The following is a 22246-nucleotide window of genomic DNA, read 5'->3' as shown; positions in this document are numbered from 1 at the left end:
AGTAATATGCTGTGGGGTAAATGAAGCCATGTTATTAGCTAAGTTATTTTTGAATGCAAAATATTTTCCTCCATGACTGAATGTTGCTGGTTAATGAATCTCTAGGTATTCTAAACCACCACTGTGTACACATAGTCAACACGTATAGATCATGTTCAAGCTAACTCTTGGACATTGTGCTGTCTCCCTGCATTAATCATGACCCTTTTCCAAATTTAGTGACTCCAGTTGCACCTTGTGTAGTTAAGAGGTCAAAGTCCAGAACGCAGGTGTGGGATTTGAGACTATGGAACCACCAGTTATTAGCCAAACTCTGCATTGACTTAAATGTGTATCCTGACTGCCACTTCTGTATGATGGGCTGTCTGTACAGGTTCCAGTTCAGACGTCAGCATTTGTTCCCAATGAAATCGCTCCAGACTTGCACCACTGAACTCTTGTGAAAATTCCCCATCTATCAACCATTCACTTAATGCTCATGTCCAAGATCAGCTGTCCATGCCAGCACATGAACCCAAATCTTGTGCTGCAGAACAGCCCCAGCATCCACAGGAAACACAGGCAGTAAGAGCCACAAATCCCCTTCTCTGTCTGTGTCGGCTTAGGGACACAGGAGTGGAAAAAGTAGAGAGGGTAATATTTGGAATTTTTTTTGGTGATTATGTCTTTCACAGCAAAATACCATGTTTTAAAATGTGAAGAGATGGCAAAAGAAATGCATTTCTGATTCCAAGCTCACTGGATGCAATGGCAAGAACATATTAACAGGATTCAAACTGGGCCATTGGTATTACTTGCTCCATTATCTTGTGTCCTCTCTGTGGATTTAAGTGATTTTGCTGTGATTGCCACTACATATTGCTTTGAACCTCTTACCCTACTGTTATAAAACAAGTATTACTTTTGAACAAAAATATATTTCGAAAAGAAGCTTGACATCAATTTCAGTTCCCCCTGTCCATTTTTCATGACTGATCCAGCTTTATTGAAAAAAAAAAAATTAAAAGTTCCAGATCAGTTTATTAATAAAATATTTCTAAGGAAGACAATGACCGCCAACTGTATCATAGACCCCATGTATTTTAGAGGAAAAATCTAATTAAATAAATACTAAACAAAAGCAATTAGACAGCCCATAGCAAAAACAGTGTGGTTATTGTTTCCTCCAATCTCACTGGTATTTATGGTGCTATAAAATCAGCGCTGCAAAGTAAACCAATGTAAAAACAATACTCAGTATAATGTCAGTATAATTAATATATTGTGTGATTATACCACACATGCAAATTTATGAGAAATGTGTTAAAATATTGTTCTATGCTAATATAGGCTAAGTACACACAGGCTAATTTTTATATTCTAGTGCTAAATGGCCGACTGAAAAGACCTGAGTATTTTAAAACTTTTTTTCTTTAAAAATGTTTGTTCCAATGCAATAGTTTTGTAGAATTATAACTGGTTTTCTTTTTTCTCTTAATCTGCTTTCCTGAAGACAATATTCTAACCTTTTAATGTAAAATAAGCTGCACTGAGGCAGCATCACAATTTCAAAATATTTGTAGACTTTTTTAGAATTCGAAGACCCAGTGACTAAGAGGACAAAAGTGGGCAGAAAAAAATAGACAAGAAAAATAAGATCACTAATGAAGAATTGTCAAGGAAGAAATTAGACTAACAGAACAAACATATAAGCAAGGAGTTTATCAGTGAAAAAGATATTTAGACAATGTAAACCACAATGGGTAAAGATTCAAACTTCTTGTGACAGAAATAATAACGGAACTTCCAATTTAATGAAGTTTGAGGAAAAGTGTTTGTGTGGTCAAAACAACACATATGGACATTCTCAGAATAAAGTTTCTGTCCCTCATGTAAGATGAAATCTGTTTTGGAATTGTATTTTTCCCATCTCAGGAAAAGGAAGGAGAGATTACATGAGATCAAAAGTAGTGCAAACTTCTCAAAATCTCAAGAGTCGGTACCCTCTGGTACTAATTAACTGTGACAATTAGGGCCTCACAGTCCATTTTAGCACAAAGGGTGAAAACCTTGTAACTTCATACCCTTTTGAAATGGGAAAACTGGTTTTGTCCTGTCTTACTTTGGAGCAGGGAGATTCAAGGAAGGACTCTGTGAAATGTTTGGGGTTTTCCCCTGGGAGGAGCTATTTGTTGCCAGCATTGCTCAGAATTTTTGCTGCTTCTACTCCTCAGCTCCCAAACCTGATTGTTTAGGATACCTCCTACCCCCTTCTGGAACAAGAGCTTCTGTACTGACACTCACACAGCCACAGCCTCTGCACCCTTTCCTCCAAACACCTGCCTGTCCATCACAGTCACACACCTGCCCTGGTCATACGCTGCAGCCCCCCATGGGGAAGAAAGGAAGAAAAAGGAGCTTAGTTATAAACCTGAGACTGGGCTAAGCTCGTGAGAAGTCCCAATTTCTGCACACAAATAGTGAGAGCATGGATGGGAGGGGGCAGCACTTGGGCCTTATGGTATCATCTTCCAGAAGCAGTCAGGCCTTCTTAAAACACAATGAAGTGACACTGCTAAATGTAACACTCAGTTTTGCAAAAGTGTTCTCCATTATCTGGTAATTTGTTTGTTCCATGACATTTAATTTCTTCCTACTTTTTCCAGGACAAATGCTATTCTCAGGGATGGCTGCATCAAAAGAAGTGACAGTGAGAACACGTGCAATACCTTATGTGTATCTTTGTTGGCCTGACAATCAAAAAGTGGAAAAGAAATGCTACATACTTTACAGGGCAGTCTAACTGTGCATGACACCAATAGTGCACAGTATGTACCAGCAAATAGCTTTTCTGATATGAGCTGGCCATGCTTAAGAAGGCAACAGCCACAAATCACAACTTTACAGTCTAAGTGATAGTGGTAAAGCAAAAGTCTTCAGATACTTCAGTCACATGTAGTGGTACACATGTATTTGTAACCCAGGAGAGCAAAACCATAGGCTGGGATAAATAGGATATGGATACATGGCTATGTAAAACACAGGCCTCCAGAAACAGAATTCAAAGCTGCAGTGCTCACTTCTTTTTCTGAACAGCGCACTGTGGCATTTATCAGGTGAATTAGATACAGAGGAGTGTCTTTGTTATTTAACCAAACTCTGCATAGCTGGAGGCAGCCCCTCATGTTCAGGAAACTACTGAGGAGCTGATGGTGAGCAAAAGGAGGAGAGAGAAGAGCCTGTGAAGACAATGAGGAAGGCAAATCAGGGCTCAGGCTGTCATATTTAAAATCAACTTGAAGGGCTCTGTGGGAGATATACAATCAGCTCATGACAACTAAAATATGGTTTAAACAATGACATCTTTTGTGGCAGCTTACAGTCCTTGTCTTGCTCTGACCAGCACAAAATATCCTCATCAGCAAATAAAATTACACTGTCCCCCCATCTTAAATATCCATTACAGTCTGAAAAGTTTGAGTTGATATCTGTTTCCACAGTAAAACACCTGTTTTTGCCAGATATGTCTGAAGTGATGTGTTTTGGTAGTAACTAAAATTAAATCATGCACAAATACAAAAGCAAGACTCTCAGCCCTTATATTTTAATGTGAAAGTTGCAATTAAATGAGAAAACCCTAAGCTAATGTAATTTCAAACCAGGAGACCTGGAAGGTGTCTATTTTGCTCATAAAAAAAGATGATTTAATGACTTGAGTTAAACAGAAAACTTCAAAATGTTCAAATTTATTGTGAAATGAGATTATGCCTGTGGCTGCCAACCAGCTGGCTATAATATGCAGGCTAGCTGCCAGCAGTCTGGTGTTTTAACAAGAAATGTAGATTCCCTAGGCTTGTGGCAGCATTATTCATTCTCTCCTTCTTAGATACTCTTCTGCTTTACAGATCTGTTTCAGCAACATCCACTATCAGGTACTACTACTTCTGTCTGCCTAGAGTTTCCATTAGAAAGAGCACGTTTCCTTGGTCAGTAATTCAATGCAGAGCTTCAACAAGAAGTGAAGGCGTCGGTGCCTTAGGAATTCTGCATGGCAAACTGCTGAAACACTTGTAGCACAGCACACTGAAGCCAGACAAAATTATAAGGAAAAACTTTGGGTTGCCTTTAGCAAACAACAGCCTGCAGATACTGCATAGTATTAGAGGTCCAGACCTTAAAATATATTAAAATGCCTCATGTCAGTTTCAAAAGAAATTAGACAACTCTCCATTTCTGTATGGATCACAGGTGCAGCAGGTCCAAGTGTAAGTGGAAAGCCACAAAAAAATAATAATGATGTCCCTCTTGAGAGCTTTTTCCTTAAGATTAATTTCCTAGATACTAAACATTTCAAGTTATTTTTTAAGAAAGTTCAAAAACCTTTAATTTATAAAATTGAATTTTGAAGTATAAATTTGAGAAGCCATTGTAGTATATGAAAAATATAAGATATGAAAAGATAATGGTAAAGAAAAAACAAATATTAGGCTCATTGATGGGAAGGCTGATATACTGTGGGTAAATACATGTTCTCATAAACCTTCAGAAAAATTTCTTAGGATCGGAAATTCTCTCCAGGCAAAAAATCTCACTCTATGTTTTTTCTGCCGTGTACTTAGTTTCTGAAAAATTTCATCTTGTTCCACTGCAATGTGGAAGATACTATTGACTATGTATCATTATAATTTCATCCAACCATGCTTCATAACCTGAAAAATATTTTTATCTCCTCAGATTTATGAAAACCGGACATGACACTTTCCTTACTACAGCAATCGGTTCCACTATATCTTTGGGAATTTTCTTTAGTTCTCATTTGGAGGCTTTGTACCGTCGTTTGCTTTGTACCATCTCTAATTCTTAAAATGATGAAATTAATTTTGAGTGTTAATCACACATAGCTGAGGGCTTTCTTTCTTCCAGAAATTTGAATTGTGTTTGTAATCTAGCAGCTTTTTCCCAAAGTGCTGAGCAGCAACTTGCCTCTATGGAAAGGGAAGAGCTTTAGAAAGAACTGAAGCATTGTCTACAGCAAATTTGTATTTGGGACAGGAACGCCCTCAGGACTCCAGTCTGCAAGTCTGGACTGCAGTCAGGGTGGGCACTCCAGGGTGTGAGCTGGCACATCAGCATGGATGTTCTTCCTAGACTAGGGTGAGCCACTGCCTGGAAATGCCTGCTTCTCTTCACTGAACAGACAGGGATCTTGGACAGCCAGCTTGGATAAAGCATGTAGTTTTGAAGAGGATAAAACTAGATGTAATGAACCCTTCCCCATGTGAGAATCACAGAATCATGGACTGGGTAAGGTTGGAAGGGAGCACAGGAATCATCTGATTCAACCTCCCTGCTCAGGGAGGTTCATCCAGAGCACATGGCACAGGGTTGTGTATTCCAAACAGTTCTTGAATATCTTCAGTGAGAGAGACTCCGAAGTCTCTTTGGGCAATCTGTTAGAGTGCTCAGTCACAATAAAGAAATCCTTCTTCATATTCAGATGGAACTTTCTGTGCATTAATTTCTGTCCATTATCTCTTGTCCTATTGCTTGGTGTCATGGAGAAGAACCTGAATCCATGCTCTTGGCACCTTCCCTTCAGGCACATGTATACATTGGCTAGGTTCCCTCTCAGTTACCTCCTCTTGAGACTGAACAGGCCCAACTCTTTCAGCCTGTCCTTGTGAGTGAGATGTTCCAGTCCCTTAATCATCTTTGTAGACCTCTCCCAGACCCACTCCAAAATCATCATGAACTCACACCAAAATCTGCCACTTAGTTGAGGACATTTAGAAATTGTCTTATTACATCAACATGCTGTTAAACGGAGTTATAATGCATATCCTTGAAAATATCACTGTAATTTAGGACAGATTAAAACAGAACAAGTATCCAAGGATCTCAGTTTCACTTTCAGATCTACTACTTGCAATGCTTTCCTCCGCAAGTCCCTTAACCTCAATTCCACATTTCTAGATGATAATATACTCATCAGTCTTCATCCATGACTTTTGAAAGCTGTTCTGAGTGCTTTAGGTCATGTAACAAGCTACAAAAAAAGAGAAAGAGAAACAGTAAGTAATAATGATTGCTAGGAACCTGAAAGAATTTGCAATTGTTTCTTTGACAGCCCAAACTGACTTTCACTAAGCAAGCTGCATTTAAAACCAAATAAAATGTGTTTTAGATTAGTTCCTCCTCAAGCAGTGTTAGAGTTGTTTATAAGTGATTTCCAGGCCATTATGGCACAGCCTGGAGCAACTCTAATGAGACTGTCTGCCCTGTTGGATTATTTTTAAATACACTTTTTCCAATTGCTTTCTAAAATGTTGGTTTCTCATGTAAATGAAGCATGAAGCTGGAAAATCCAAAGGCTGTTTTGTGGGGGTGGAAAGGGAAAGAAGTCGGCAAGCAAATCAGACCCTGAATTACTGGCATCACTTATTGTGCAGGGTTGAGAAAGGAGCAGTAATTTATCCCAAGTACAGAGGAATCAAAGTACTTTTTGATGTGGCACAAAGATTTAGACCATTAATGACCTCTATACCAGTACCCAGAGTAGGGAGGCCTGTTTGATAGGCAAAGTGCACGTGTGTGTGCATGTATAACTCCAGATCATCTCCTCTCCAGGAGACCTTCAAAGACTGTAGGCAAGATAATGAAAAGGATTGCTAAAAGTGTTTGTTATGGAATTGATAATAAAAATTAATTTGTTTTAAGCCTGACAGATGTTGGCATTTTTTCATTTAAGGACAAAAAATAAAATAGATCACTGTCCTAAAAAATCTCTACGTTCCATGAAAACACTTAAAGCTAACGTATTTGCAGTTTGCAATATTGATTTTCAAAATGTTTGCTTTTTCCATTGCTCTGTACAGGATCCATGTCATGAAAGTAAAAATACTTCAGAAAGGCCCTGTCTCTTCAGTTTTTAAAGCCTAAAAAACAGATTTAAGGACACTGACACATCTTTTTTTGCGCTGTAATGGGAACCAGATGCATAAATATCTTTCCAGGAGTAGCCTCTGATTTTGACTCTGCAACTGACAACCGTTCTACTGAAGTAAATAATGATACTGGCTTACACCTACACTCAGAAACTCATTTCCTTCATGTTTAAAACAAACAAACAAACAAATGTAGATTAAGTTAGTGAATTTTTTTGCCCTTTTAAACATTTCAGTGGGTTGCCAGTATGTATGGTCTGCATCATAACAGAAAAATCTGCTAAACCCAGTTTGCTGGTGCTCTCTCTTGTCATTGCAGGAGACTGATCTAAGCTATCATCGCTGGGTGTCACTTTCAGAAAGTAAATGAGATGCTTATACATGAGAGCTATCATGCTTGAAGTAGCTGCAGAAGAGACAGGGAGTAGTTCACCTCCCATTGAACATGCGTTTTTTTCCTCAGACTGTGTAGCTGTACATTTTCCTTACTATATAGGAATATATAGGAAATATATACTGTGCAGGAATACAGGAAAATAGAACTGGCATCCAGAAAAATGTCAGTATTGCTCACTGCAGCCAGGGGATGACAGCTAGTAGCGGTGACACCTCGTTTTCTACTTTTGGCAGCACTAAGAATTCAGCAGGAAGAAAGTGCTGATGCATTTTACGCCTGTTTTATATGTTTCAATCTACTGCAGTTAATGTTTACTGTTTGTGTAGCAAAAACAGTCACATATATTTCAGCTGTACAGTGATCACAAGACTGGTGAGAACAGAGTGAAACATTGAAGACAAATCCAGATAAGGCCCTAGAAAATTAACTATTTCCTTCTAAACTGCCTGGATATACTATATCATATGTGTAGTGTTTTGGTATGCAGTGTATGGACAGACAGAGAAATTAGAGACACTCCGACTAAGCAATGTGCCAGAAAATATAAGTCAGCTTTCAGTCAGTCTTTAAATGAAACCTTTGAAGTAGATCTAATGCCTGAGTCCAAAAGCCTTTTTGCTTTTGTGTAGAGTAGTAGGGACAATCCTTTGCTGTTAAAAGTTAAAGGTGCTAAGTACACAAACACTTAAGGCCAGTGCATACAAAGCAAAAGTTTTATTGCAACCCCTCAGTTATTAAATTATCTTCTTCCTGACATACTTGGAAAGGTCAGGATCAGCTTAGGTGTCTCCTGAGTCATGGTGATGAAGGATACCACTCTCTTCCCTGAGTCCTCTTTTCTTCATATCTTTCACGTCTTTTTCTCTCAGATTCTGCAACACTCATTTCCTCCTGTCTCACCTCTTGTAGCTTCTGTCCACAGTGAATCAAATCACAGATTCTCAGTCTTTCTCCTACAGAGCTAGCTGCCATCTCTGTCCATCCAAGAAAATGTAAATTTATTAACTTCCCTACAGAGAAGGAAAGATGTAAAGATTTGAAATGTGTGTCAGTCATTGAGGAGAAAGAAATGTCCAAACAGAGAGAAGGAAAACAGGACCCCTGGACTAATGCCAAGAGTGTGGTAAAGGTAAAAAAGGATAAGGGAGAAAGAAAGGTAAAGGTGAAAATTCAGCCATAAAACTGAAACCTAGGAGGAAATCCACAGTAACTGGAATCTTCCTTATCATTAACCTGTGATCGTTAAGGGAGTGAAATGTTTCTCTTTGCTTTTTCATTTTATGTTTCTTCTTACTTTTTGCATTGTCACACTAAAGCAGTTTTAAGTTCACATCCACTTTTACTTTAAAGCAATGTGCAGCAAGGCTGTCCAAGACAGGTGTATGATATGTTTTCACTGCAATACACTCTGCTTAAAGGGAAAGGCAGACATCTTATATATATTAAAATTAATATCTTCCCAAAAGGGTGATAGATATTTCAGATTAGATAATTCTGAAATCTGTCTACATTAACAGATTTTAGGGGTGTGAGTATCTGACATCTTTCCAACACGTATTTGTGTCCAGCAGGTACCGTATGACTGTGTTGTAAGCCTAAGCCAGCTATCATGGAAAGAAATTGTGACAAGCTCTATCTAATATGCTAGGGAGTGTTTAAATCCTATCCATTAAGTTGAGCACAGTACATTTGTTGTGGGTGACATGTCAGCCGCACTTATTTTCTCAGTGCATTGTTACAATGCATTTAGGTTGTCACTCAATTTCTGTCCTCTCTAGAACAGGAACAGAAATTCAATGAAGATGTAATTATCACCACCACATTTCCTCTCATCAGGAGCATGATTGATTTTATTTGTAGTTTTAATATGACCAGAGACATAAGTGGTGATTGAGATAGAAAGAGGAGGCCCTTTCATTTTGTGTACATAAAGGAAATGTGTGGCTCCAGATCCACAATTATGGACATAAAAGTAAAACACTTTCTATCTGCAGACACCTACATGGCTGAAAAAAGTCACATCACCAGATGCTAAAAGTCATATTTCTCAAAGAATATTGTCTCTAGCAAACATACCCTATTTTAGGCACTGCAAATTCTTCTTTCATGTATTTCCATTCAGAGTTTGGAGTTGGTGACCACAATGCTATCATTATAAATGTTTCAGTAGTAGCATTAGAGAGGATGCAAAGGATGGATAGAAAATATTTGGGTTTGTCATGGATACTGAGAATTTTAAACTTGATCCTAGATGAAAAAATCTGTTATACAAGCTCCTAAATAATGGGCAATGTTTAATCTAGTTAATTAATATTTTAGTATCTTGCTAGCATACCATAACAGTTACTCTAAAAAATTTGGAAGTACATTCTCAATCACCATAATAGTTTACATCCAAACATTAAGCATGGAACTCTATTCATAGCATTCAAAGCTCTTAGCAAAAGGGCAAGCAAGGTAAAACTAATTAATTTCTATTGAAGATGAAGTGTAGAGAGAAAAACCAGGATGATAATTTTAATTTGAAATCTCCACAGCATTTGGCTCATGTGATGGAACATGCATGCAGGATATTTGAAGCATGTATTATTCATCATTCAAGCAACATTTTAGCCTTCCATAACTTAATTTCATGGAAATTAGAAATGTCTGCTCTAGAGGCTGAGATTGATCTAGTGTACATCATTATCTTTCCTCCAAAATCTCATTTTAACAACCCACTAAGAATTGTATTCCAGATTTGTTTGGGAAGCAGAAAGAATCTATTTCTGATATCATAAGCCTGCCTGTCTTGCTGCAGTTGAATGGAAGCTTCACTCAGATTTCAGTAGCATTTTAAAAACAGATTCCGCTTTTGGTTTTTACATCTGAACTCAGCTTTTTGTTAAAGGGAATTAATAACTTGCTGAAAGAAACTATAAGACTGAACATGAATATTTACCTTGTTCAGTCTTTCTTGCTGTGGTGTCACACATGCAAACTTCAGGGCATGTTTCTCATTCATGTCAGGCTCTCAAGAGACACAATTTGGGTGGTTTTTACTTTTGTACCGATTGCCACCGGGAGCTCCTTAGGAAGTGAGCTCTAAAGCTTTCCAATCAAACAGATTATCCTGTAGTGTTTAAAAGTAATAGTTTAGACAAGTGCCAGCCACTTGTCAGTTCTCTTAAGTCCTTCTTTTAAGTGTATTAGCTGGGTGTCACCACCTTAGGAGAATTAAGAAGGTATTAGTTTTTTTCACCGGCTTTGTTCCTAGCAGTGTGAGCTGGTTTGCCTCACTGAGGTCCAGGTGGCAATCTCAGCCCTGAGAGAACTAGCTAGTTCATGGCAAAAAATCACAGCCTCGGCCTCAGGGAAGCAAGGCAGGACATACCTGCTACATGCAGCAGCTGCTCCGGGGCAGGACATCAAACACAAGTGTGCCACAGAGCACTGGATGTGAAGCAGGGCTTGTGCTCAAGTGGCTTTTCTGTGAACTCCGTGCCAGCTCTCACATTTGTGCCCACCTCCTGGCAATTCAGCCTGCACATCTATCCCCTGTAGCTCAGCACAGCTTGTCCTGCTGCAAGAGCTCGTAACAGTTGTTCTGTAGTACAGTATCTTGCTTAACTTTAACACGGGTTGTATTTCTGTTCTAAATGCAGTGCTTACTGTAAACTGTCCAAAAATCCATTTTTCCATGTACAAATGATCTCCACCTGTACTGTCCCTCCCACTGTTGCTGCAGGTGGATGGCATGGTACAGACACAGACACACAACTCTGCAGCTTGTGATGTACACCTGGGTCTGCTTCCAGTCCTCACAGTCTCAACTTATACATAAAGATCAACAACTCTGCAGTGGTACATGTAGACACATGGATCATAACTGTAAACAAGAAATCTCTGACTCTTTTGCTAGCAGGGGAAACTAGGTTGTTATCAATAGCTTCCCAATGCTCTCATTTAGCAATTGTTGCATGTAAACAATTTTACACAGCTTAAAAATTTAGTTCTGGATCATTGTGTTTGGACATAAAAATAAATAATCACGTAGTGTAGCAAATTCCTATTTACTTACTAGGAGATTTTGCCTCATCAGATAGCAAAAAATATTGTGTTGTTTTCCAGGAAAGGCAGACACGTCCTGGCTGGAGGGTATGAAGGAAAGGACATTATTTGCTTTGAACTGGCTATGACTACCTGTAACAATAAACATAGAACTGCAGTGTAAGTTTCTGTCTCTTGCACATCATCATGCTTTCTCTGGGCAATCTAGAAAAATATGTCTTGACTGAGCATAAACATTCATTATTTAGCATTGTGTTAATTTGATAGCAAATAATATGATATTTTTTTAACTAAAACACCATTGTAAACCATACACACTCACCACAGGATCTATATCTTTTATTCCTAAAAAACCCATCAGCTTTACATATGTGTACACTGGACAGTAGATTGCAAAATCAAACGGGATTTGCTTGTAACATGCATGTACAGAATTCCAGAGCTCTGCTGTCGTCAGGAGCAACATGGATTAAATAGGAGAGAAAAGCTGGGTCCTAGGTGTGCCCCACTACCAGGGAAGTTTGTAATGAAACCTTGGATCGATTCAAGCTGTGGAACAGTAAGCCCTGTCCGCTTATCACAGCATGCTCAAAATGAACTCTAGAATCCATTTTTGACAGAAATAAACACAACTATAAAGATAAAATATAAAATGGTGTAAATGAGGGCAAGAGAAAGTGACTGGGTTCCCAGAGAGTAAAATCAAAGCCAAAGTATTTCAAATTTTATTTTTCATTGCCATTTATTGGGTTAACAGCTTCTGGTAATGAGAATTCCAGAAACATGAACAGGACCTACATAGGATTATAAACCTGTAAAACACAAACACTAGTCGTAGAAATAGAACTCATTTCACCTGGGTCGAAAAGCTGAAAAGAAAAAAAAAAAAAAAAAAAAAAAAAAAAAAAAAAAAAAAAAACCCCCCCCACCCCGATGCAAAATATGCCAGAAATTTTTGAGCAAAATGTTAAGTTAAAAACTTATTTTAATAAATGTCACCCTTAAAACCTACTTTAAATAAAGGTTGCTGCTTGTGGCTCTGGGTGTGTCTAGCAATATTTGGAACATATTCATTTTCCAGCACAGCTTGTGGCTTAATACAGTGAAGACTGTGTTAGTGATTGTTGTCATGACATTTCCCTCAGCAGCTTTAAAATGATTTCATTTACCCACAGCTATTATTGAAATGACATAATTTCCAGGTTCCATGAACCTTGCCTAGGATAATATGTTGACGAGGCATTTGTATGAAGAACAATGTTTTATTATTAGCAGTAAAAATACATAGGCCTTCACAATAGACTTCATTGCCACTTGTGTGTGACTCTGCTTAATTTCTGTGCTCTGATCTGATGAGCAGCAGCAGTTGTGCTGTGCTAACACTTTTCTCTCCCAGCAGCATCTGCAGCGCTCAGCCATCGAGAGCAGTGGCAAACCCCAGCGGTGCCATCTGAAACACTCATCCTGTGGCTCTTCTCTCCTTGGCAACCGCCTCTGCTCCCTGAGCCTGATGTCTGCACCCCTTGCTGGGTTTCTGCAGGGCACAGCTGATCCCAAGGCAAATTTACTTTTTTAATAAAAGTGGAATTTCCAGCCGGCGTAAGAGTGAAAGCAGTGGAAGAAAGCATGAAGCAAAATGAGCAGAGGGTGGTTGGCTCAGCAGCTGGGAAGGCTTCGGTCTTTCTCTGTTGTCCCCAGAAGGTGTCCATAATGATTCCATTCTTCTGTTGGCTGCCTCAGATAAATGCCCGGAGCCTCCATTGCATCTTTCCCAGGTGCTCTGCTGCTCTACTCCAATCACAGATGCTATGGCACACCACACTTTGGTCATTTATGCCCTTGAAAACCTCTTACAGCAAAAGATGAAAATAACCCGTGATTTTGAAGTACACTTGTGAAAGATATTCCAGGAAAACAATTAAAATTTAAATCGCTGAATAGCTACTATGAGCCCTTCCCAGGTGACCAAGGGGTGCTTGCTAGTTTGCACTTCTGAAAAAAATCCTGAAGTTGAAGTGAATGAAAGCATGTACAGTATAGACCACAAGAAGCAAATATAGTTTGCTGATCCATGGTTTGTCATGAACATGTAGCAAATTAAATAATATTTCCTGTCATTCTTTTTTCTTCACCTGAAGTTAAGACATGCAATGTTTCCTGTGTTTACTTTTGCTAATTCTGACTGTAGTCTGCCAGATTTTTCTGTTCCTCACATTAAAGATCTAATTAAAAGGCATAAGATATTCTCAATCTAAAACTCAGTAGCCAATAAATTTAAATTGACAAAGAAAAGGCATTAAATTTCAGGTACTGCATGTTAATCAACCCTGAAACTTACTTTGGCATGGAAATGTTGCAAAAAACGTGTTTAGGAACTTCAAATAAAGATCAAGCATCCTATGAAGGCAATTCTGAATAATATTATTCCTTGAAGTGGAACCTTCACATAAGTAATGTTTTCTTCATAAGAACATTTTTGAGAAAAAAAAAAGTGGTCAATGCACGCAGTTGTGTATTTACATGATTATGCACTTATATAGGCTACTGAGCTAAGTGAATTTGAAGGGAGAAACACCTCAATGTGCTTAAGGTTATGAAGCATAAATTACAATAACTGATTTAGAAGTAGTGAATATATGGTGTGAGTTTTACTGAGAAATTTACACAGGATTTTCCTATAAATTGTTTGGAATGTTGTTCAAATGCTTAAAAAATATTCATGGACTGTTTTAAGCAACACAAGAATTAGATACTTAAGATACTTTTTATTACCAGTATCTCATGGTATCTCATGCAGCTTTCAGATAAATTACTTTCAATTTGCACAATATGCTATTCTGTTTGTTTAAAGGCAGGGTGAACAGACTATTTGATTTTACTTCAGAGAAATTGCTTAGTCTTCCAAATTTGCACTAGCTTTGCCCATCTCCTCTTTTTAATTGTCAGATTTGAGCAATTCAAGCGTTCTATAAAGGTATACAAATTACCACAATGGAGTTAAAGATGCCGTATATGTATTTCAGGCTGTGGGAGATGCTCAGATGAAGGCTGTCCAAAGAGCGGGTTTGCATCAGTCAGGTGCTAGGAAAGGTTTGGCAGAAAAGCAGCCATTTGGCTTGGGCAAATTGTCTCATTCACACTCCAGATTTTCTGCCTTGTTAATTACAGCAGACTGCAATGAGGAGTAAACATGGTTTTTCAATATGAAACTGACATTTTTTTAATGGTCTTCTCTAGAGAATAGAGACCCAGAAAGCCAAGATCAGATTTTTTTTTATCTCTGCCTTTTATTACTGTCTCTTCTAATGTGAAGCAGGAAAATTTTCTGCAGAATTGGGAACCTTGGAAATTTTCTAGTTAGGACTGGCCTTCTGGGCTTTCTGCCATGTAATTCTGGAAGCCCATTTGTACTAGAAGGAAGCTGGAAGCAGGGTTTCCATCCCAGAGATAATCCACCAACCTTTCCCTATTTGTTTCAAAAAATAATTTTGCTAATATTTTGAGGAGAACCAGGCTAAGTTTGCTATTACACAGGAAAATTTGAATCAGAAATAGGAAGTTTTCTGTTTAACTCATCTTACCAGACAGTGGGCTGCTTGGCAAGGGGTAGGGAGAATATGTTCCCCCCTGTTCACAGCTAGTTGCATCCACTTTGAGACAGGGATATGTAAAATAAGCAGCAAACAGAATTTTGTAGCTTTAGAAATGTCCCTGCTGAGGCTGGCCATGTTTAGCTCTCTTGATTAAAAAGTTGCTAGCCTTTCTGAAGCAGTGATTTTGTCAGAACCTTCCTAGACATGACCCCATTTACCACAGGGCTCTTGTAAGCCCATGAGTCTGTGTGATTTCTGAGATGTGACACAGGTCTAACAAGAAGAATATACTGAGTCAAGTGAAGAGGAATCTCTTTGTAATCTCATGCTTACCACTAGAGAAGTGATTAATACAATTACATAGGCCAAACATGACAAATATGCTGTAGCAGTTATATTTTTTGCTATGGGGGAGTTCACTGGGAGCACATGAATCTGGCAGAGTCTTCAGAGGAAGAGAAGAGATGAAAACTGTGTCAACCAATTGAGGTGAACATCAAAGGAAATAGTATGTTGCACAGGAAAACCAGTCCACAGATTGCACTGTACAATAAACTCTCTATGCAGGAATAAAAATCTAACTCTGTCCAACTGGTCCAAATCTTGGCAATAAACTTAGAATCTGAAGGTGAAAAATAATGGCAAACAATTGGAACAAGTGCAAAAGTTGTATTCCACTGGAAGATGTTTTCTAGAGATGTTGTAGATGCCCCATCCTTGGAAATATTCAAGATCAGGGTTGACAGCGCCTACCATTGCAGGGGGATTGGACTAAATAACCTTTGAACCCAACTCTTCTATGATTTTTTTTTTTTTTGGTCCCTTCCAACCCAACTCTTCTATGATTTTCTTCTCCTTTTCTCATCTTCAGCGCATGCTGGTCAAAGTGGTTTTTTCCACAACATATATAGACTTGTGCCTCTAGTGATGAAATACCATTTGGTTTGAAGATATATGCAATGAATGACAAGGAAGTGTAATTTTTATCTGGTAGTACAGCTTTGAGGACAGAGTGTGAATTTCAAAAAACCTCTTCCACAGGTAAATGAAATGCCAGTCAAATGCAGCTAGGTACTTTAAACTGAGTTGGTATGACATAGTTAATTTTTAGTTTTAAAAAAAAATCCCGATCAATGTGAAATCAGTTTCTTCTAAAATGTATCGAATTTTAAAAACCTGAAAGGTCATAGAATGTAAAAAGACTACATTACTCTTAGAAAACACTGAATGGTATTGTTATTAAATGCTGTAAATATCTCAAGGTTTAAACACCAGGGAGAGAAAACAGCTAGTGAGTTAGCAAAAACAAACCAGAATTGAAACTTGAGCAAATAAATATAAAGCGTCCCAATAAATGAAAGATGAAAATCAGAGGAAAGCATGAGATGTTGCTTCCAATAATTGCAGCCAGAAATACAGTTCCTCTAAAGATGCAATGGCATGCATGACAAAAATTTGTTATTTATCCTAGAATAATAGAACAGCACAGGCTGGAAGGGATCTCAAAAGAGCATCTGGCTTCCAACATTTTTTGGAAAGGGGAGTGTAAATTAGATTATCTGAGACCCTGTCCAATTGCATTTTTGAAAACCTTCAGTGGTTGGACTCTACCAAGTCCCTAGGAACATTGTTGCAGTGAATTACTGTCCTCACTATAAAAAAAAAAAAAATTCTTTCTTAAATCAAGATGAAATGGCACTAAAGAAACTTATGATGTCAAAGAACTTAACAAATCAAGATCTAGTGCATTGCAGACAAAGCTGGCTCACTCTTTTTCCCTTCCTTAATGAAAAAAATAATTGGATGTGCAAAATGTTCCCAAGAAAACTGGTTTTTTTTTGGAAGCCATATTTCTTGCTGGAAAAAGCCACTCTGGTATGCCATTACCTGTACACCATACATCTCTGTCTTTGAGATAGCTTCAAAAGGGACAGCACAACACTGAACTCCCTGTCTCTAATCCTTATCTGTAAAATGCAGCTAGTGAATCTTCCCCTCTGCTCCCCTAACCTTTTCACAGGTTGTCAAGGTGGATTAAGATATATTTTAGGCATCTATTTCCTGGCATGTTCAATCTGAGTTAAATGTCACAATTCACCTGAAACCCTGGCTTGTGTTCTTACAGCTGTGGCACAGTGGATATTTTTGTAGTGAGTAAAACAATGAAACTAACTTTGTTGATATTTCTATTTTATAGTGAATAAATATTTGGGCTTCTCAGAAATACACCTCTTCCCTAATTAAATTTAGATCTATTTATAAATTAGAAGAGAATTTCCAAATACATGAAATTAACAAAATATGAACAGGAGGGAGGAGAAAAAAGATGGTGTTCACCAGCTGACATTACAAATTTCAGAGACTTACTAGAGATAACAGAATCCCAGTGTGATCACACGATGCTTGTGACTTTATCATCAATTCCTACAGCTGTTTTCTGAACATTGTAGCTTTACAGTCATCAGTAGCAGCTTCATTGCCTCAAATACTCTCACAGACCTGAGGCAACAATCCTGGCCATGTCTAGTAAGCTGTTAGTAGTTTTGCTTAGTAAGTCACCCTGCTTAGAGTCTTTTTCTCTGTAGAGGTAGATGTGCTTATGTATGTCTGATGTTTTCCTTAGAACAAGCTGCTCAGATAATGTCACTGCCACTAAAAAATGTCAAGGACATACTTACATCCAAGTTGAAATTCACCTCATTAAAATGAGTGATTGGCTCATTTTCGAGAATTGCATAATTGACTGCCTCTGTGTAAAGCCTTCACTCTTCTCTCTTAAGAAAAACTCACATTCCTCTTAGTGCCCAAAACATAGATCTCAACTGCTGTAAAGGTAACTATAACACTTCAGAGAAATATTGGCTAACCCTGACTTGCTGGCAGGTTTCCATCTCCATAATAAAGTTCACTAGTCAAGGACTTGTAAGTATTTCATTTTGAACTGTATACAGACAGCTGACTCTTCCACTATTAAAAAAAAAAAAATAGAGCAACCCTACAGGGTAGGACAATTCAATTATGCATGTAACCTTATGTGAAGAAAACTTCTGAAGTTTTCTCTCCAGAGAAAAAATGCTGCAAATTTGATTTTGAATTCCCTGAGATCAGAATAAGTCAAAACACTTTTGTTGTCCTGAAGAGGATAGGATTGGAAGTGATTTGACAAGTTATGCCAAATCAGCACATAGGATACAAGTCCCACACGTAGAGATAATACACAGCAGATTTAAATATAGCCCTGGAGACTACAGCAGTAATTCCTAGATGCCACACAGGCCAGTCTAGGACACTGATCACCAAGAGCCACCCTGGAGCCACCCTTACATACTGCCCTCCAGGCAGGTCTGAAGTCGAACTCTCCTTTTATGGCTGCAAAATTCAGAGGGTCCAAACACAGCCTGTGCAATGGGGTAAGAGCCAACGTGCTGGAAAAAATTCCCCGTGTGCCCTGAAGGATTGTGTTTAGTAAAACTCTGCCACAGCTTGTGACCAATAGCAGTCACATAATGAGGCCCCATCCTTCATGGAAAGGCTGTGAAAAATCCCCTCCAGAAGGCAGCTCAGTGTAAAAGCAGGTGCTCATCCTTCCCCATGCAGTGCATTTCAGTTGCAGTTCAGTAATAAAAAACTCCAGAATGAAGGAAGTGTTTTTCAGGATGTTCACCTCTATTTTGCTTAAACTTTTCTACTGAAATATATCACTTTCAGATACAGCCCTTAATGATGTCAGAAGTGATGCATTGTGCTCTGTCACCCTGGAAAGAGGAGCTTAACTATTCAGCTATTAGTTGATCAGCTATTAATTCTAGGTTAATAACACCCTTTGATGTACATGGGCTGTACAAATATTTCCTAAATCTTTTGATTGTTTGACATTCAGGTGAATTTAGCCAATTTAATAGTGAGCAATTGAGTTTCACAGATGACATTTTTTCAGCCCTTGCTTGGCTGCTTGTTCACCTGCAAGACATGGAGGGGGACATTTGTGGAGCCTGAGTATTATTTGCACAGTTACCAGTAGAAGAAAACCTTTCTGTGTGATTGTGAGCAATAAACACTGACAAAAATTAAAGAGTAAGTCTCAAGCTGTGTTGTTGAGTAACTACATTTATAGCTACATAAAAACCAGAGTGCAGCTATACATTGCCTTCCTGCCAGGAGGTGAAAAATCACACAAAACCCTTCTGTTATCCCCTTGTAAAACCAATTGATTTTCAGACTTCAACATTTCAAAAAGCACAGCATCTCTTGGGAATACCTACCATAAGTCCTGACACAACTTCACTGAGTAGGAATATTGACAACTTAGAACAAAGAAAAAATGAGAAACATGAGAGGATATTTAAATTAGGAAGGGCCCAGTGGGGCATGTAATTGGAAAAAAACCTTTTGTGATTGTCCACTGCACCAGTGGCAGGAAAGGGCACTGTTTTAATGATTTGTGTGAATAAAACAAGACAACTTCATAATTGTGAGAACTATGCTGGGTTAAAAGCTGAAAAGAAATTCTTAAAAAACCACAGGAGTCAACTCAGAAATTTAAATGGCAGTTGAGGAAACACATTTCTTAGTATATTTGTTTGGAAATAATTTGTGGGGAAAATTAGGACATTCACGATGTTTTTTTAAAAGCAACACCCATGCATGCAGTCACAGTTTAGGCGAGGATCTGTGAACACAGAAAACTGTAATTTGTGGCATATATTTCCAAATAGTGCCAAAGTACATCAGTAATTTCTGTCAGGAAAACATGAGCCACTGCTGAAGATCTAGAACAAGATTAGTAGCCTGTCTAAGTCAGTGGTACCTTCAGAGACTATGGGAGGTGTTCTGCCTGTAAATGCACATTCTCAGCCTAGGGGCCTCTGCACTGAGGTCTCATAGAGAGAACTGGTGAAATATTTAGCAAGACCTTTTTCTTCCAAAAGCACAAACACAGAGGCATTTTAAAATGCAACAGTAGTGAATGTTAAGATTCCACACAGCAGCTTTTTGATACTTCTTTCCAGCCAGTTATGAAAGTATCAGTCAGCAGAGCCAAACTTCTTAAAACATACATATTTGCTCATAAATGGTATACTTGTAAATGTCTGCTAAAATAGACCCAAAAAGAATTCTACCCAGATTTATGATTCCTGTTTCAAGGATATGAGATAAGAAAGACGTGCCTCTGGCTCTGGCTGGATTTTGCCTAGATTCCTGTGACTATAAGAATCAGAAAGTACTTATGTTACATTCAGGTTCCCACACTGCAGAGAAATGGTGTTCCTCCAGTGGCTATTAAATTTTTCCACTGGTCTGCCTAGTCTATGAACTGCCAAGTTTTTTTCCTTAGTCAAGAGCTTTAAAACCTGGCATATGGCTGAAGTAGATGCTTTAATCTACTATTTTTTATGTTATATAGTGTACTAGTAAGTATCTGTACAGCCAGAGATTCATGGCTTCCCACGAGAATGAAATTAGGCAGGCTACAGTAATCTTACAGATCCCTTCTGTGACCAGGAATGGCTTCTTCCATCTCCACTCTCAGAGCAACTTGAATTCCATATGTCAGCAAAGCCTTAGCACATTTCCAGGTTTCCTGCTCATCCTCACACAACAGGGAAGGTACAGTATTTACATGAGAATGCCTAGATAAGGAGTAGTCAAAAAATTCTAATTCCTTTGCAAAAAGCTTCCTACATCTATGGTGTTCTGATATGGAAGTAATGACATATTTAGCTGGTCTAAGTACTAAATATCCTGGACCACCTTGCAGCCTCTGACTTCCTTCCAAAGCAAGACAAGGAATGGTACCAGCTCCAAACAAAACAGGTCCATTCAGAGAACACATCCAGTTCTGATAAGCCATAAATACTTCTCTACCCTTCTGCAGTGGTCATTTATTATGGGCTGTAGATATTTCCTTGTAACTATGTGTGTTTTAAAATCAGGAGCTGCTCTGTACCAGTACAGCAACTACAGAGGTAAAATGACAAATACTTTATCATCAACAAAGCTGTTTTTCAGTGGAGGAACCTGGCTACAGTAAGAGATCTCTCCTACACGTCGCATGAGACTAAATGCCCGTTGCCATGTGGTCTTTCCACGTACCTCTTGGAGGGGTGGTGTCATACTGGTGACATTCCCTGAATCTACTGGCAGAGCTGGGTGGCAGAGGAGACAAAGGCACTGTAAGCTGTCTGCCACAGACCAGGAAATACACCAGAAGTCGTGTTTTGCAGAGTTGTGAAGACTTAGTCAAGTATTTACTTATGGTCCTCTGAATATGAGTGGGGAAAGGAGGTGTAAATAGGAAAATAACCTCTTCTTTGGAATTACCAACTCCTTTCAAAAACAAATGAGCAAAAATGAAGCCAGAGTTTTAGAATAATATTTTCAGGAGAAATACAGCCCCATTCATTCATTCATTCATTCATTCAGAAAGTGTGCTTAATACTTGGGTGGCTCAGGGTAAGAGGAGGCAAATTCTGAAATGTGCATATCAGGCAGGCAAACCCCAAAAGCATCTCAGGAAACTCAGACACCTCTGCTCCCTTCCTGCCCCTCTGTATTCTCCTGGGACCCTGGAAAGGGGTGGGTTTAAGAATAGAGCTCTTCATTCATACAGTGACTGGGACATACACATCATCTTGCAAAGATGATGATAAGAAACCTTGCAGGACATTTTTCTGTCACCACCAACTGTTCTGCAGAACTAGATATGACAGTGTGAAGCAGATTTCAGCAAAAAAATTCTGATTTAGTCTTCCTGTATTACAAAGCCAAACATTATTTATGATCCTTCTAAACACAGAATTAATTTCAAAAACCATTAAAATTGCAAGGACAGGCTGCAAGCCACCATTGTTGTACAAATACCACATATATTAATCATTTATTGTATGTGATGATTGCTTTTAGCACGAAGGAAAGCCATAGCAATTACCAGCTGGAAAATATGTGTTAAGTAATTTAGGCAGTTCAGAAATCTCACTTTCTTTTCTAAAGCTACAAACATTTTCTTAAGCCTTGTGGTTGAGCCCTGAAAGTGACACCAGAAGAGGTCATGGCAGTCACAGAACAGTGCTGTTGCTGTGTATACTAGAAGGACTTCAATTTGAACCTCAGAGCTGTTAATTGACTATGCATAATATCCATCTATCTTCCAGTTGCTCACCTGTACTGTCCCTAGTTACAAATAATTCTGACATGCACTAATAAGCCACATATTGCTGTTGCAAACAGATACTCCCAGATTAACACAGAACAAGAGACACTACTTTTATACTGCACAACCTGCT

Source organism: Pyrgilauda ruficollis, unplaced genomic scaffold, assembly GCF_017590135.1.
Source record: "Pyrgilauda ruficollis isolate IOZ18807 unplaced genomic scaffold, ASM1759013v1 scaffold28, whole genome shotgun sequence".
In the NCBI taxonomy this organism is placed as follows: domain Eukaryota; kingdom Metazoa; phylum Chordata; class Aves; order Passeriformes; family Passeridae; genus Pyrgilauda; species Pyrgilauda ruficollis.
The sequence above is the reverse complement of the archived record's forward strand: the minus strand, read 5'-3'. Positions refer to the sequence as shown.